At 37.6% G+C, this 16,048-nt stretch overlaps 1 protein-coding gene across 1 annotated transcript in view; it reads right to left on the reverse strand.

Annotated features, from left to right (window-relative positions):
- LOC100696302 (pleckstrin homology domain-containing family A member 7) overlaps positions 1-16,048 on the reverse strand; it is a 130,612-nt gene that overhangs the window by 109,772 nt on the left and 4,792 nt on the right.

A 16,048-nucleotide genomic window follows, 5' to 3' on the forward strand; every position in this document is an offset into this window, starting at 1 on the left:
GAAACATAATTCATTTGTTTCCATCTTCAAAAACTGGAATCATCCGAATAAAAATTGGGGTTATGATCAGCATGACAATAATCAGAATAAAAATGATAAATATGACAATGACAAAGTATGACCATGATGATGACGACTGCAGCAATATCCATCTATCAATCTATCAATATCAATTTCTTTCTTGATGCACCATCATTAATGTAGGCATTGCTACAGTTCAGAATAATTTGTCAATGCTGGCAAGAAGGACAATGACACAATTCTGTAGATAATTACAACAGCATTGTCACAAAGAAGATTTTTCTCTTTAACCGTCTCCTGCCACTGTGTGTGATTTATCATCACAATACCCCAGGGAACTGAATAAAAGCAGTCCTTTTCCTAATGAAATTATTTTTTTTTAACTCTGAACCTGATTCAGTCAAACACACAGTGCTTGGCAGCAACCAAACGACTGAATCATTACCTGAATATCAAACAGGCCAACCAATGCGTCGACAGTGTGTCAGCCACTGAGAGAAATGTGTCAATAAACGTATCCTGGGGGCTTGGCAACTACTTTGCACTTCTTACAGTAAACTTGAAGTTTCTGGTGGCATCAAAGGCCACATTAAAAAATTATTTAAAAATTTCCATATTATATATCCAAACTAAAATAATAAAGAAGCATTCCTTCTCATGATCTCAGACTTACAGTGTATGGACTTCATACATGATATGCTTGGGGGGGGGGGTTCTCGCTCTTCTCTACCGAATTCAATTACCATCCTGTTAGATACCCCATCTAGAACTACAGCCCACTAGTATAATTACAGAAAAAAAGTCTTGTCTTGTTTATGGCAAGAAAATTAAGTAAAGTTTCACAAAGAGTCTGCAATCAAAAGCAATCATATATAGAAATATTAGAACTAAGTGCTAGAGGCTGGTTGACATACCAGAGTAAGAAAATTGAGATTTCAGCTTCTTTAAAAAAGGACTTCGAAGTTGCTGAGTCTTACAAAATATAACTTTATAATATGAATAGCCAATTGTTTGGACAGAAACAAGAGCCCAATGCACCCCCAAGGACAAGGATTAAGATTTTGAAAAACAAAGACGATGTGGCTGTGTTAAGAGCAGCCAGAGCTGGAAAAACAAATTCTCTGCAGGGGTCAACCAGCATATTTCTACCTCATCATGGTGGCAGGAGTGCACAAAAAGCACAAATCTCAGATGGAAGCTCAATGTCATGCAGCATTCTCATCCCTACTAGACTACTAAAGACCCACAAAGACAGAGCACAGATTTTTGGTATACCAAAAGAAGCAAAAGCCTGCATTCATGAGACTGCTACCGTTTCACAAGGAAGCTAATAATGGATGAATATGGGGATCTGAAGACTGTGTCTTGAAACTTGTTTTGATATTAATTAAGTTGGTTTCCAATTGTCATAGTTTACTACATCATAACGTTTACTCTAACTCAAGTTATTAATGATGAGTGACTACTAAACAGGAACTTAGATTTTTTTTGATATACGTGGAATAAATTCAGTACATTTTCAGGGGGGCCTTTGGGAACTGGATTTTGTGGAGAGTTAACAAAGAAGGGGTATTCAGTTCTAGAGTTACAGGGCTTATATGGTTGATTGCAAGTCAGCTAATGTAAAGTTTTCTGATATTTTCTATGCATTTATTACTGATTATTATCAAAATGTTGAAAGTCAAACGTGTATATACTCAAAAATAAAAATTTCCAGTGTGCAACCTGGATATCATGTTAATGAGAAATGGAAGGACAACCTAATATATTTCCTCTAACTACAGCTGTTGCTGGCTCAGAGGTGTAAAAATATAGATATAAAATGGTTTCGTATTGATGTATTTTAGCATTTGTAGAAAAAAGCAGAAAAAAGAAAACACTGGGGCTAATGGGAATGTCATTCAGACATCTGATGCCTGTATAAAATTTCAAGGCAATTCATCTGACAGCTGTTAAGATATTTCAGTCAGGGAAAAAGCATCAAGCATTAGCAATAACAAAACCATCAGCACTTTTCTTTCTATCATAACTGAAAAAGACAGAGAGACAGAGCTGGCACAAATATCTAAAAGATAAATTGATAACCTTTTAAAGTGGGATAAAAATATATATGTACTCTATTAATTTTTAAGTAAGTCTGAAACACATCCATTATTCCACAAACTCTGAACCGTCTTTTCTTTTTCTTTTTTTTTTTTAAACTGTTGAGTCATCTTTTTATTACTCTTTAATCTCTTCAGTCTTTATCTACCACAGGATCTTACCACCACCCATCCTTGAAACAGACTACAGAAGGGACTTTGTTCGGTCCTTGGAGTGGCTGCACAAACAAATCTGACATCTAACCAGGCTAAACTCTTCAGGGAAACTTGGTGACAGCCGCTTCCCATTACTCTCATGATTGGATCAATATTAATACAGCAAGTGAGTCAGAGACCTTTAAAAAAATAAAAAATAAAAAAAAAAGATGTGGAGAATGGGAGAAACGGTAAAGCAAGTCCTTCCCATTTTGAGTTGTTTTTAGTGATAATCAAATGTGTCACCTTAAGAGAGCATTTAGTAACTAAATCCTCCTCCTGAATAATTGACTACATCTCCAGATACAAAAGCAACAGCTCTCCACCCATAACAGACATTAAAGCTAAAAGCATTAGATGCCTCCAGAGAGCTACTCCCACTACCGGTGCAGGGAGAAACACACAGAGAACAAAGTGTTTCCAATGTCAAACACGAAACACTCATGTTCTGTGCTGTCAGCTGTGGCTGACTGATAATACACTCAGTGCTGCTGATTTCCATATATGCACGGATATTTCATATTCACATTCATGCATTTTAACTACGAAACCAGAGAATTAAAGAACAGCGCCTGGCAGATAGCTGATGTAAAGCACTGTTGTAGTTCTATAAAAAGTTTTACTTAAACATTTCTATATTGTGTATATAAAATATGGACAATGTCATGCACTGGTTCCATTGTGGCCATTTGTCAGTCGCAGTGTAATAACCCTCTAAACCATACACTGATTTGTCTATTTACTTAAAACTGGACCATCATTTACAAAATTATCATCATGCTATATTGATTAGGACCTGAATCTAGCAACTAAGACAACAAACATAAATCAAGTGATCACTATGGCCACTTTCTCAAACGTCTACACATGTATTTATTTATCTGCTTTTGGCAATTTTAAGAGTTGCCCCCATGACCATACGGGTTAGGGTGGTAGGTTTACAGCATTTCTAGAGCTTATGCGAATCCTTCATATACAAGTATTCGGTCTTGTGCATTTCTTGTTGGTTATGCTCTGGGTTTCTGTGGGTAGGTTCATCTTCTGAATGCCTCCAGGTCAAAATGAGGCAACTTTCTCCCTCTTCTACACAAGACGTTTGTTTCTGTGTTTCATGGTATTGCAAGCTGGATTTAAAATGTAAAAAACAGCTTGAACACTTCACAGATGGCTTAAAGTATAACTTGATGAAGCTTATAATACTGAATTTTGTTCCAGCTTTAAACATAGGGTGATGTCTTCTCCACCAACCTCAAAGTTTTAAATTAAAACCCCAGTTTCATTTTATTAATTCATTTTTCTTTGCATGTCTATAGGCACTCCAATGTTTACACTCCAATAGACATTATTTACTTAACTTACTGCTGGCTTGACTTTAATCCAGAAATCTGTATGTTGACTTGTGACTAGTGAATACCTCGTAGCATGTTTAAATAAAAAGAAATCTACATGAATCTACTTTTCATATCTTCTTTTCTAGCTGCTGTAAAGCACGATTCCCTTTCTAACTGAAGGCATTTCTTTCCCATTGAAAAGAGTGAAGCAGATTTAGCCAACACCCTCCTTGGTTTTTTGCCAAACTGGTGACAGGTTCTGTCTTGATTTAGGTATGTGAAAGACAATGGGAGATTAATAAAGATACAGTCAATGATCTCTAGGACAAATCACCCTCCCGTGTCATCCTTGTTTCCTCAGCCTTGTCCTTGTGCCAAGGCACAACCCAATCCAGCTTCTTTATGGTCTACCAGCTGACTGAGAGTAAGGAAAGCGCTGAGTATCCCACTAAAGCTGTCACACACCTCAAGCTGAATTAATCTTATGTTAACATTCAGCTGACGATCTGTCTGTTTGTGTGCTTACAGTAAAACACTGTCATGCCAGACACAGCAACAACTGGTGCATTATGACTACACTCATGCAGGATTGTGTGCATCTTCAGCTGTTTGTCAGTTTGAAGCCACATTAAAGAATGCCAGTAGACACACCCACAACTTGCTCAGTGTGTGTGTGCCTTCTTTTATGCCTCTTGTATAACATTACAATCCCATAAAACTGACAACCACCACCACACTCAACGTGTTTCATTATGTGCCAGCAGGGCGATATACTGTACCGAAGGGAACTGTTGTTTTCCAGAAACAAAAAAGTTAATGAGCTATAATGCACTTCATGTCCTGAGGAATAGCAAAAAAAAACAAAACAAAAACTGGCACAAGAAAGAACTTTAATATGGGACCACAGTAACGGCACCTCTGCAGAGGTCAGTGCCTCACTCTGGTGTGTTGAGAAACTGTAATGTACGAAGGCTTACCTTGTGTGACACGTGAGATCCCACGTGGAGAATTCATGGTCATTAAGGTTAGTGACTACCTTGGCTGCCCTTGGCCAGACGGCGTGACGTTTGATGGGAACCAGCTCTTGACCGATCTCCCGTGTGGGGTCACGACTGCAGCAGGCACCCATCCTTCGACAGCAAAACACTTCTTTGTTTACTGATTAGGTGGTTCAACTCTTACTGGTATCTCCTACGGACTCCTGATTTGCTTCCCACCATGTCAGCTGTAAGCATCTTACTCCTATTGTCCTGTCCAGTGTCACCAGTCCTCTCTCTGTCCACTCCCCATCTCTGACCACCCTAGTATGCGTCAGATGATTTCGCTCTCCAGGCTACATTGCAAATGTTTTGGTGGCCTGCCCCAGGCAACTTTGCCCTCCTCCTTATTCTGACAGAAGTGTTACTGTCTCCCACAGCTAGCCAGACTTTAAGGGCCACAACATTGTATCAAGCATCTTGTTGTTACTCTCTCTCACTGTTTCCATCTGAGGCCTTCAATCCCTCCTTTGTGTCTGTCCTCGTTTTCTCAGTGAGGGACACAGATGGACGCCCCACACTTTCCAGTCCCGAGCTTTGCTTTTTCTTCTTAGACAACAGTCATGTAGAAAAGAGTGAGACGAGTCAATCCTACGCTGCAGCGATGTGTGGGCTTGTCATGTGGAGAAATTCAACAGTTGCAATAAGATTTGGCTCCATGTTTCCATTTGTAGGCTCTACATTTCATGCATTTTTTTTCCATGTCTGAAGTTTGTCAATTTATTATAGCACAATCTTCTGTACACCTTTAGAGAAAATAAAAACAGACTCTTTCTAGTCTGTGTTGAGTACAAGGTATTAGAATTCTGCCTTTTTAAAAAAAAACCAAAAACAAAACACATCTTTCTTGTCCTTTATTTGCCATTTTCAGACTCGAAAAGCTGAGGATCTTTTGCAGTTTCTTCTTATGGATAATTGATCTGCTTTGCTATGCCACTGTGAGCTAAAATTTTACACTCAGTGTATTTATATATATTGCTATATATTTGTAGCAATTCACCAAACAACTGTTAAACAAGCACAAAATACCCTTTCTGCAGTCAACTCCCCTCTCTTCCACAACTTCTTAAAATACATGTTTTAAAATACATATCTGTCCTTCAAACTCATCCTCCCTCCTACAAACACCCCAACAACATCCTTTTTAGTGTTGTAACAAAAAATACCTTCCCTTGTTAACTGGGTTTATTTACTCAAAGATAATGGACATTATTGTTTATTAAATTATGACAAAAAAAAAAAAATATTTCTACCAAATACAGCAACAATGCCTTTCACTTGGATCACTGCTGTGCAAATCAAGACACATGCGAGTAACTAAGAGAAGTTACTCGCATGTGTAAGAGAAGCAAATACAGTCAAGACATAAAAATTACTGTTGTTTTTTTGGTTTCCTCCCCTAGAATCACCTGCCTAAGAGAGATCATGTTGACTTGTTGTTCACTGCCATGACTGCGTTATATATCTTTCGTCATAGTGTGGCTTGCTAGTGTTCCACACCTGCTATTTTCAGGAACAGGCAAAACAGAAAAATTGAATGGGGGGGGGGATCAAAGGATACAGAAAACATGCAAGGGAAAAGAAGGGAAAAATCAATGTTACACAAAGCCAAGGTGACTTTAATTTATGAAGATCCTGGGATTAGGAGAGGTTCCAACAATCATTCAAGGCCACAAGAACACTTCACTGTTGTAAACAATAATTAGCACATCTTAAAATTCAGGTAGTGTAAAATCAAAGGATTTATTTCATGAAGTCTACTATTGGCAAAGCAGCTCTGTAACAGGAATACCCAAAGAGAATGGCACTGCTAATGCTGATGTACTACATAGCCAAAGGAAAGTAACCAAATCAAAGACCCCGTCTTTTTAAGTTGCTTTTTAAAATAACGCAACCTGATACAAAGCAAACCATATACTTTGTATAGAAGATGGATGTAGCCTCCATACATGAAAAATGATGCCCTGAACCTGCATTCTTCTTAGGGCCTGCAAAGTATGACAGCAAAAATATTGTGTATAGATAATTTTCTATACACAAACCAATGTATGACCTCAATATATAGTTTTATACTGATTACTAGTTTCAAATACTGACTTTAGCACAGCTTTTTGTTCATTCTATAAATTACAGTCCCATTTAGAATACAAAGACAAAGTATGGTATGTTTAAGGGTACTGGTATTGAATGGTGGATTTCCTAGACTGAGCCACCCCTCGACTGTAATGTGTAGATCATGATGGCATGCTTGTTTTTTTATTTCCCCTCTTTGTTGTGATCAGTGTTGGAGTTGTTACTTAAAAAAGTCATTATTACACATATTACACAGAACACCTTTCTTAAACGTAATGTAGTACATTACTTCATTACTCCCGGGAAAAAGTAATTTATTATTCTACTCGTTACATTACTTTCATATTACTCTGTAAAACAGCTGAAACACACCGACTGCTTGTTACCTGTTGAAGTTCAGGGTCTGGCTGCTCGGGTCGGCATTCACTCAGCTAGGCTAGCCAAGGGTTCTTGGCTAGCTTAGCAGAGCCAACATTCTTACACAAGGAGATGTTTTTGTTTTTTTTTTAAATGCATTTAAAAAAAAAAAAAAAAAAACAAAAGGAAGAACCGAAGTTGTGTTACCAGAAAATAATGCAGTCGTTTCCTTTCTGGATGCAATTTGCACTGTACCATTTATCTCGTCCTTTTATGCAATAAAAATAAATGTCCATATCCATGCCAGAGCCTCCGTCGCCATTTCCCTCCTCTGACACGTCAACTGAAATTAGATGGCTGCAGCGCGAATGCAAGAACCGATAAGCTGGATCGATACGCAGGCAGACTAACACTTCAAAGGAACTGGACTACCAGAAACCGGTTTTCTACAAGAACCGGTTCTGGAGTCCCATCCCTACTGTTAACAGTGTTAAAGTTCATTTTTCAAGCTCAAATAAAAATTTAGATTGACTGTGCAAAATGGGAAGCAGCAAGAGGTTAATGTTCTCTGATATGTAAAGTAGCTGTTGAGTTCAGTGGCGGGAAATGACATAACTGCGCTCTCATCTTTCAACATGCAGGAAATCAGATGTGGCTGACATTTCAATAAATGGTATGTGAGTTTATGAATGTTTAAATGGTTCTTTTTTTATATTTCCTTTTCATAATAGAAAACAAAAAAACTCATTTTGAACTTTGTACTCCTACACACTGATTAAGATGAATGAAAAAGACACCAGTCAAAAGTCAAGTGTGTTCAGAACATTCTGGACTTTGTAAATGATCACAACAGGAACACTCTTTTTTTTTTTTTTTTTGATAGGACCAGCTATGTTTCAACACTTTGTCATTAAGAGTTCAGAGAAGATCTGCAATTACCAAAAGTATTATAATGTGTAGTCATGTTTTGGATCGCAATCCCTTTTAAAATGGAGGACCATTTGGAGCTGTCATTTTAAAATTGTTCACATGCACATAATCATTTTACGGCTGTAAGCCTCTTAATCATTTTAATAACTTTTTGGGGTGCCTGTGGCTATTTATCCAATACCAGACCCCTTTCTATGTTTATCAGTAAGTGTATGAAATGAAAAGCACACAAAAATGTTATGTGCAGCTTGTCATCCTGCTTTGTTTTTTTACATCTTATCCATCATATTCCCATTAAATATCACAATAAAGCACATATCAGCTTGCCAGATCAGTGCTGTACTCAGATTCTCTGTAAGAGTCCGTGGATTAATACCACAGCCTCAGGGCAAGGTTAAATATTCAAGAGATCCATTTTCAGACCAACTTCAAAGATGGTGTTGAACACATATACACACACACACGCACACACACACACACACACACACGTTTGCATACTGAAATGACCCTAAAGACTAAGGTGTTTCCCAAAGAGAAAGACAAAAGAAGAGGAAAAGAAGAGAAAAGTCCCCTAAGAATAATGCAGGTGCACTGTAAGGAAAACTACTCCTTGAAGAAAGTACCAGTATGTGGATTGTGGAGTCTGTTTGACACAACAATGGGTTGAGGAAAAGCATAAATTATAGTTAAGAGCAAAAATCTAAAATGCTGTGAGTTTGATGAGGGCCTATCACTACCAACACTAAAGCCCAGTGATTAACATATTGTGTTTCGCTTGTTTAATCCACACTAAAAACCAATGGGTAAAAAACAGCGAGCTGGGCATTTATTCCTTTTCTCTAAGTTCTATATAAAGCAGCACATACATGTCTCTTTTCTGTAGATGCTGTACTATTCTCATGATTTTAAGCTCATTAGATACAAGGGACATGAATCAGTTTTCACATATGTTCATCCATACACATAAGCTAACAACCTTTTACAGAGGTTTTAATTCTTTGCCTAGTCTTTTAAAAATGTTTTAGGTATGGTTTGATGCAAAGGAATTCATTCTTAATGTGAAAATGTAATTCCAGAAGAAACTGCAGAGAAACAAGTGTACCATGCAAATTAAAGGTCACAAATATCTGTTAAATTTTGTTGTGCTATTGTCTTTATTCAGTGTTGCACAAAGTAATATGTCATTCTCATCTTTGCAGGTCATGTACACTTAACATTCTGTAACACCGACATTTGAAAACAGTGCTTTGTGAGTGCAAAGACATAAACACCTTTATCAAAGTGCAGGTTGCACTAAGTATAAAATGAGTCTAAAAGGATCAAAGAAGCCTTTCAAGTTGGTCAGAGTTAAGAGTTTCTCCAGTAATATGAACCAGTGAAAGAAGAATGTGATTAAGCACACAAACACACAGAACCTTTTTTCAAATCATTAGCCAGTGGAGATGCTGTCTGAATCTCTGTGGGTTTTCAGTATGAATAAAGTGAGTCAGACATAAACACTGACTCATCTTGCGTCTTTTCATTGATACCTCCATCTGCAGCTCCAAGTTTTAAATCTCATTTTTTGATCTTACTTTTTTTGATCAGAAACTTCTTTATTTTAACTTAATCTTTCATTACCAAATTACTTCAAATAACTGAATTGGAATCATTTGAGAAACATTATTTTGACAGTTTCATTTTTCCACCCACAGTCCCTAAAACCTTGGTCGAAGGAAGAATTTAAGGAAATGGCTCATCGTTTTTTTTAGCTGCATGAGCTAAAAATGTCCAAAATGAGATGAGGTGTAATTGTCAAAACCTGGTGCAATATCAGCAATACTGAATAAGTGATGAGTGGATGAGTGCTCGACTCATCCAATTTATATAAAATTCGTACAACAATACCAGAAAAGTATTTTCATCAGGTGGACTTCTGTGAAGACTTGCTTATCAGAACATTTACTTTTTTATACTAAAATCATGACAAAAAGCAGTGTATTAGATCCCTTGGCAAGGCTTACAGGACTGAAATAACGCTTCACAATTCTCACATTGATAACAAAGAGTGGTGACTGGCAACTGAAGGTAAGAGAAACAGAATAGGTAAGACACTGACCAAAATCAGCTACTGAAACATCAAGATACCGTGTATGTGAAAAGCAGAGCCTGGAGGAAAACGTGGAAGAAAAGGAAACGGTAACAGAAGCAGCCTGAACAGATGCCATCTCATGGGAAGGCTTCTAAATTCTGATGAAAATGCACTCATCTTGTTTCCAAAGTCACTCACTACAAACACATCCTCATCCTATAAAAATCTCTCTCACCTTATGAGGCGAGCAAACATCAAATATTTGCTCCACTCCAGAGCCAACATTCTTGCACAAGAAGATTTGGGGGGTTTTAACGCATAAAAAAAAAAAAAAAAAAAGCATGGTCAAAATGAACTAGGTACTGCTTAAAACTATCATATACATAAAACTGGCATTGTTGTAGTCAAATACCAAAGAAAAAACACTGTGACCTCTACAGCTTTTAGCTATTTAGAAGCAAATAAGCTAAAGCCCAGCGCAAGTGAGGGAATTATTTACCTTTCGACACCTTGGGAAGTTACTAATTTACATTAAGTCTATATTAGGTGTGCTAGATGACAGTCTGAGAGGCAAAAGCATGTCAGAAAACCAGTATAATCCAGGCAAATGTTGAGAAATAGTCCTTTGTAGAGAAGCAGGTGTTAGAAGTAAATATCTGTAGGGAACACTATTAAGAATAGGAGAAAAAAGCCAGTGAAGACCACATTAGATATAAATGTTGTCCTTGGGCTGACATTTGCATGAAATAATCTTTAACTTTCCTGCTGTTCTAGGAAGAAAAGCAGAAATCGCTCAGCACTCTCAACCAATGAAAACAATAAAATTAAAAACAAAAAAAACAAAATCTGCTGTTGACAAAGCTTTCTCTTCCAGGCTTTATTTGTCTGCCAGAGAACTGTTGGTTCTTTGGTTTAGCCAGAGCTCCACAGCAAAACAAAGCTTCTTTTTCACTTAAGAACAAAGGGCTCTAGATGGCGAGCACAAACCAACCCTATGTTCTAGAGTTTTATTAAAAACTTGAAAAAGATTTTCCATCCAAATGAGGCAAAACATGCTTTTCCTGTGTATTACTACCCATTTCAAGACACATCAAAACGGTCCTTCATGTGGATTCAGATTTAATGCAGCAAAGCCTTCTCTGTACATAACACCTATATTTAGGTCCATTCAGCTTCGTGTTCACCTAGGGTGCAAGCACTCATCAGAAACCCAGGATCTGAGAAATGAAAAACACTTGTTAATACATCACCCAGCTTACATCCATAATACACCATCTTTCCAGGCAAAAATACCTTTTTTGCTGTGACTCATTACTAATCTTGTCATTGCTTCCTGTTCATTGTTTGCAAGGTTTGAAACATAATAATTCAAGGCTATTTTACAATGCAGAGAGAAAGAGTAGGAGCACTGTATTCTCTTAATGGAAATGCTCTTTTTTCCTTTTTCCATCAAGACTACAGTCATGCTGGGTGGGTTGAAGATCTGAATGTGTGACACTGATAAAAACTGGAACCCACACACTGCTGACAAAAAAAAAAAAAAAAAAAAAAAAAAGCATACCCGTTCAGCAAACCGTTTGAAGGTTTAACAAAGTCAACATTACAGGACAAAAACTACTCAGCAGCAGTTCCGATGGTATCTACAGCCAATGTAACTCAGAGCCTTAAAGGGTTTAAGTCTTGCAAGGCCATATTCCCGACATTATTGTAAGCTGCTTTGAGATAAGCTTCTTTGTCACGGCTTCGTGATACTATCATTGTGCTTACCCCGCCAATCACGCCGAACTCAAATGACAGAAGAACCAAATTCAGTTTGGAAGATCATCACCTCATCACAACGTGCATCCTTAGTTTTTCAGTGTCACGGTCGTTCAGGCAAAGCTTGAGTGTTTATAGTCGTCGCATTGCAAATCTATTTTTAGAGTCCCCGTCAATGCACTGTGACTGCAATCTCGATCGATAGTCTTTGTTTCCGATTTTAGATATTATTTTTAAAATAATGTGTTCCTTATTCTTTGATTACTGTCCAATTTGCATCTTTATTGTTTATACTCAATAAGACAGTGTTGCCTCCTCTTTGAATTATTCTCTTCCTGTCCTCTTCCTTTAGACCCCCACAGTTAATAACACAGGTTAGAGACGCTTCTTTCTACAAATGTTAAAACAAGTCCAGACTATTCTCACTGTGCTCAAATACTTGCCTTAACTGTATATCCTAAAAAAAAAAAAAAAAATATACTGTCTCTAGCTAACAGCACCCATATACCAGCCTAAGCTTGCTCTCTAATGTTGACTTTTTAAACTGACCTTAGATACACAAATTGCCTTAGGAACGTGATATTTTCACTGCTAAATGTTTAATCATTTAATCTGTAAAATGTCACAATACAAACAAAATGGAGTCAGCAGAATCTCTAACAGGCTAAGTTAACATTATTACATTGCTGGTTTTATCCCCACAGACAGACAGGATTTTTTTTTTTTTTTTTTTTTTAAAGTAAAGGAGCTACAGTTTTGGTAAAAATAAAGTTCCTCCTTCAGTTCTCAGATTTTACATATCAAAATATAGCTATATCCAAATATGATAATAAATCATCTGGTCCTTAGCAGGTCTAGAAATTAAGTAAATACAATCTCAGATGAACAACAACAAGATCACATATTATACCAGGTCATTATTTCAAAACTGAGCAAAGATGCAGAAGCAGTATGTGAAAAACTAAGTCCACATTTACTGCTTCCATGAGAATCAAGAGAGAAAGTGGGAGCCAGGTGCTGCTAATACAAATGTACTTGATAACTGATTAAGTGTACCTACCTCTATAAAAGCAGAGGTGTTGGCAGTAATCAGGAAGCAATCAGGTTTCCAGGAGGAAATCAATGATCTTAGAGAAGGAATTGTTGGTTCCTATCAATGTAGGTAGCGTTATAAGCCCACTTCCAAACAATATCATTCTATGGTCATATTATTCACAAACAAGGAAACATTTAACACAGCTGCCAGTCTTCCCAAGGGTGGATTTCCAAGCAAATTTACCCCAGAATCTGATTTTGCAAAAAATCTAAGTGCTACTCTCAGGCCCGGTTACGAGTTAAATATTAATATTCATTACAGTACACAAAGAAAAACTGAACAAGTGCCAGGAGAAGGCTTCTTCTGCCTAATAAGAACATGAACGCAGGGTGTGCAAAGTTGCATCTGAGCAAACCACAAAACTTCTGGAAATTTCCTTTGGACAGGCAACAACAAATCAGAAATGTTTAGCCATAATGAACTGCATCACATTTGTCAAAAACTAAATACAGCAGTACATCAGTACAAACAACTCATACCAACTGTCAAGCTACTGGTGAAGGTGTAATAATTTGGGCTTGCTGTGTGGCCTGTGCAAGTCCAGACCTCAACCTGATTGCCATAAGAGAGCTGTGCACAAGTGAATGCCAGCAAATCTCAATGAACTGAAGCAACTCTGTAGAGTGGGCCACAGTTCCTCCAAAATGATGTGCGAGACTGAAAGTTATACAGAATCATTCAAATTATTGCTCCTGATGATGGGTCTACAAGCTACGGTATCATGGGGTATACTATTTCGCATACTGTTTCAGCATTTTAGCTTTGTACTTCCTAGATAAATAAAGAAACTGTAAAACGTGTTGTGTTTTGTTCTATGTCTGAAGTTAGATTTAAGTAATTTAAAGAGCTCCTACGAACCAGATAATTTATTATGAGGCACTGATGGGTTAAACTTTTTTTAACCATGACTGCAAACTTTACATCTAAGAATCCTAGAACATTTGGTATTTTTGTTTGATAGAAGAAAAAAAAAAACACTTAAAACATTAACAAGTTGGGAAAAAGCTACTTCCAGATAAAGTAAAATCCAGGACAATGGCAAAGGACAAGACTGAAGCTTGCAGGACTGGGCTAGCTGATCTACCCAACAGGAATCTCTGACATCTCTCAGATCTCCTCACTTACTTCTTTGTTTCATTGTGTGTGTATGGCATTGGTTTCAGTTTCCCTCACTGCCCCCCTGCCTTCTTTCAATCCCCTCCAGTGAAGCTATAGTCATGCAGCCTTTCCTGCAAGAATTTTATCCCTTCTTGGACCTGATTGGCAATGCTCCCCACCTCCCTGTACCAGGAGCCCCCTGCTGGGTGTAGCTGCAGAATAAGGAGGAAGAAAATCCGTTTGTTGGCCCTTCAGGGAGAAGACAGAATCAGACATCATGTCTGTGTGCATGCACATAGCTACGAGGGCAAACAATCACAAAACAGGGGTACAAACAGGGAAATATTTAAAACATGCTTAAACAAACAGCCTCGGGACAACTTCTGAAGAGAGGTTACGTGAGAGGGTCTTGTCTGCACCAGAGGAAGTCGTCAAACAAACCCAAGTCATACTTACATCCCCCTTGTCCAGGGGAGAGTATAAGAGGGGATTATTAAAGCAAGTCCAGGCAAAGAACAACTGTATCTGAGTTCGGGGACAGACGGAAATGAAGCAACCAAGCAAACAGCCAGGGGCAGACAAACGATCTGGCTCTTGATTGTTGTCTACAGTGAGCTCATCAACAGTTCTGGGAGCCACATAGATATATTGAAGTCGATCACGTTCTTGTGTCTCTGTGACAAAAAAATTTAACATTTTCACCTGTGACTATGCTCACACCAAGCTAGGCGCGGGTTATGCACATAGACAACAATGAATGAAAAAGAACTGGTTTATAGGAGGTTACAGAGTACACTTTCACGCAGTCTCTCCTAAGAGAGAATTCATAGCACTGCATTTGGTTAAAACTGTCAGAAATATCTAAATAATGCAGGAACAGAGCTGGAAAAAGATGTTCAAACCCTGCCCGTTTCCTCACCTCCACAAATCTGCAAGCAGACTTGAGATTACATGTGATCCATCAAGTGGTCAGTACATCCAGTCCACCTTAAAACAGGACATCAATAATAGGTGCTGTAATGGGGAAAGGAATAAAATTGAGCTGTTTTTCTTAAAAACAAGCAGATAGCAGTGTCACGGAGTGGCCAAACAAAATCCGCACAGATACACAGAGGGAGCTGCATTGTCCTTTTTGCAAGTAATAAAAACATGAAAAGCATTTTTCCAGATAGATGAGGCTCCAACAGTGGAGTCCTGGGGGCCTGTTATATAAATACGGCCTCTAGATAAATAGTATGGCTTTCACGTGAAAAGGATATTAGATGTCAAGAGTGTTATTAATTCACCAGGTTTTTTTCTGTTCAAAAAATATCATCCATAAGCCAATTAAAAGTTCACCGACTGAAACAAGGACAAACTAAAATGTTTGTTCCTGTTCCAGACGTATCTCTATCATCTTAAGAATACCTGAAATACCTGAAGCTTGACCCTCCCAAAGACTCAGGAATGTGCTTATTGTTATTTCACTTGAACGCTTGAGCGTCACTGAAGAATGATGTGCATGTAATGCTATAAATTACTATTTCTACTGCGCTTAACCTAAAGAGCTGAAAGCATTGTATGTACTTTGAATGCCAATCGAGGTATAATGAGTTAAAAAAATACATTACAGATACATGTTCACATAGTTTTCAGCAAAGCAGGAGGTTTCTTGTTTTCAGGAGTTAAAAATCTGGGTTTTTTTTTTTATCTACATTTGTATTTGCATATTATTCCAGGTATGTTTAAAATTGTATTTTCTTTCATTTTTACGAGTTATCTTTATCTAAAGAAAATTTGTTTAAACTGAAACAATGTAACAAATATTTTTTTCACAGGACTGTATGTACTACAATTTATATATTTATATCCAGTTCCAAGCTTGGAACCTGTCCAGAAACTAAATAGCTGGAGTCTGACTTGGGCTAAGATTGTCATAGGTTTGCAAATAATTGCTGTTTAATAGATAAATACAGATAGACTGCCAACAGGTTGCCATC

This window comes from Oreochromis niloticus, linkage group LG7, assembly GCF_001858045.2.
Source record: "Oreochromis niloticus isolate F11D_XX linkage group LG7, O_niloticus_UMD_NMBU, whole genome shotgun sequence".
Lineage (NCBI taxonomy): Eukaryota > Metazoa > Chordata > Actinopteri > Cichliformes > Cichlidae > Oreochromis > Oreochromis niloticus.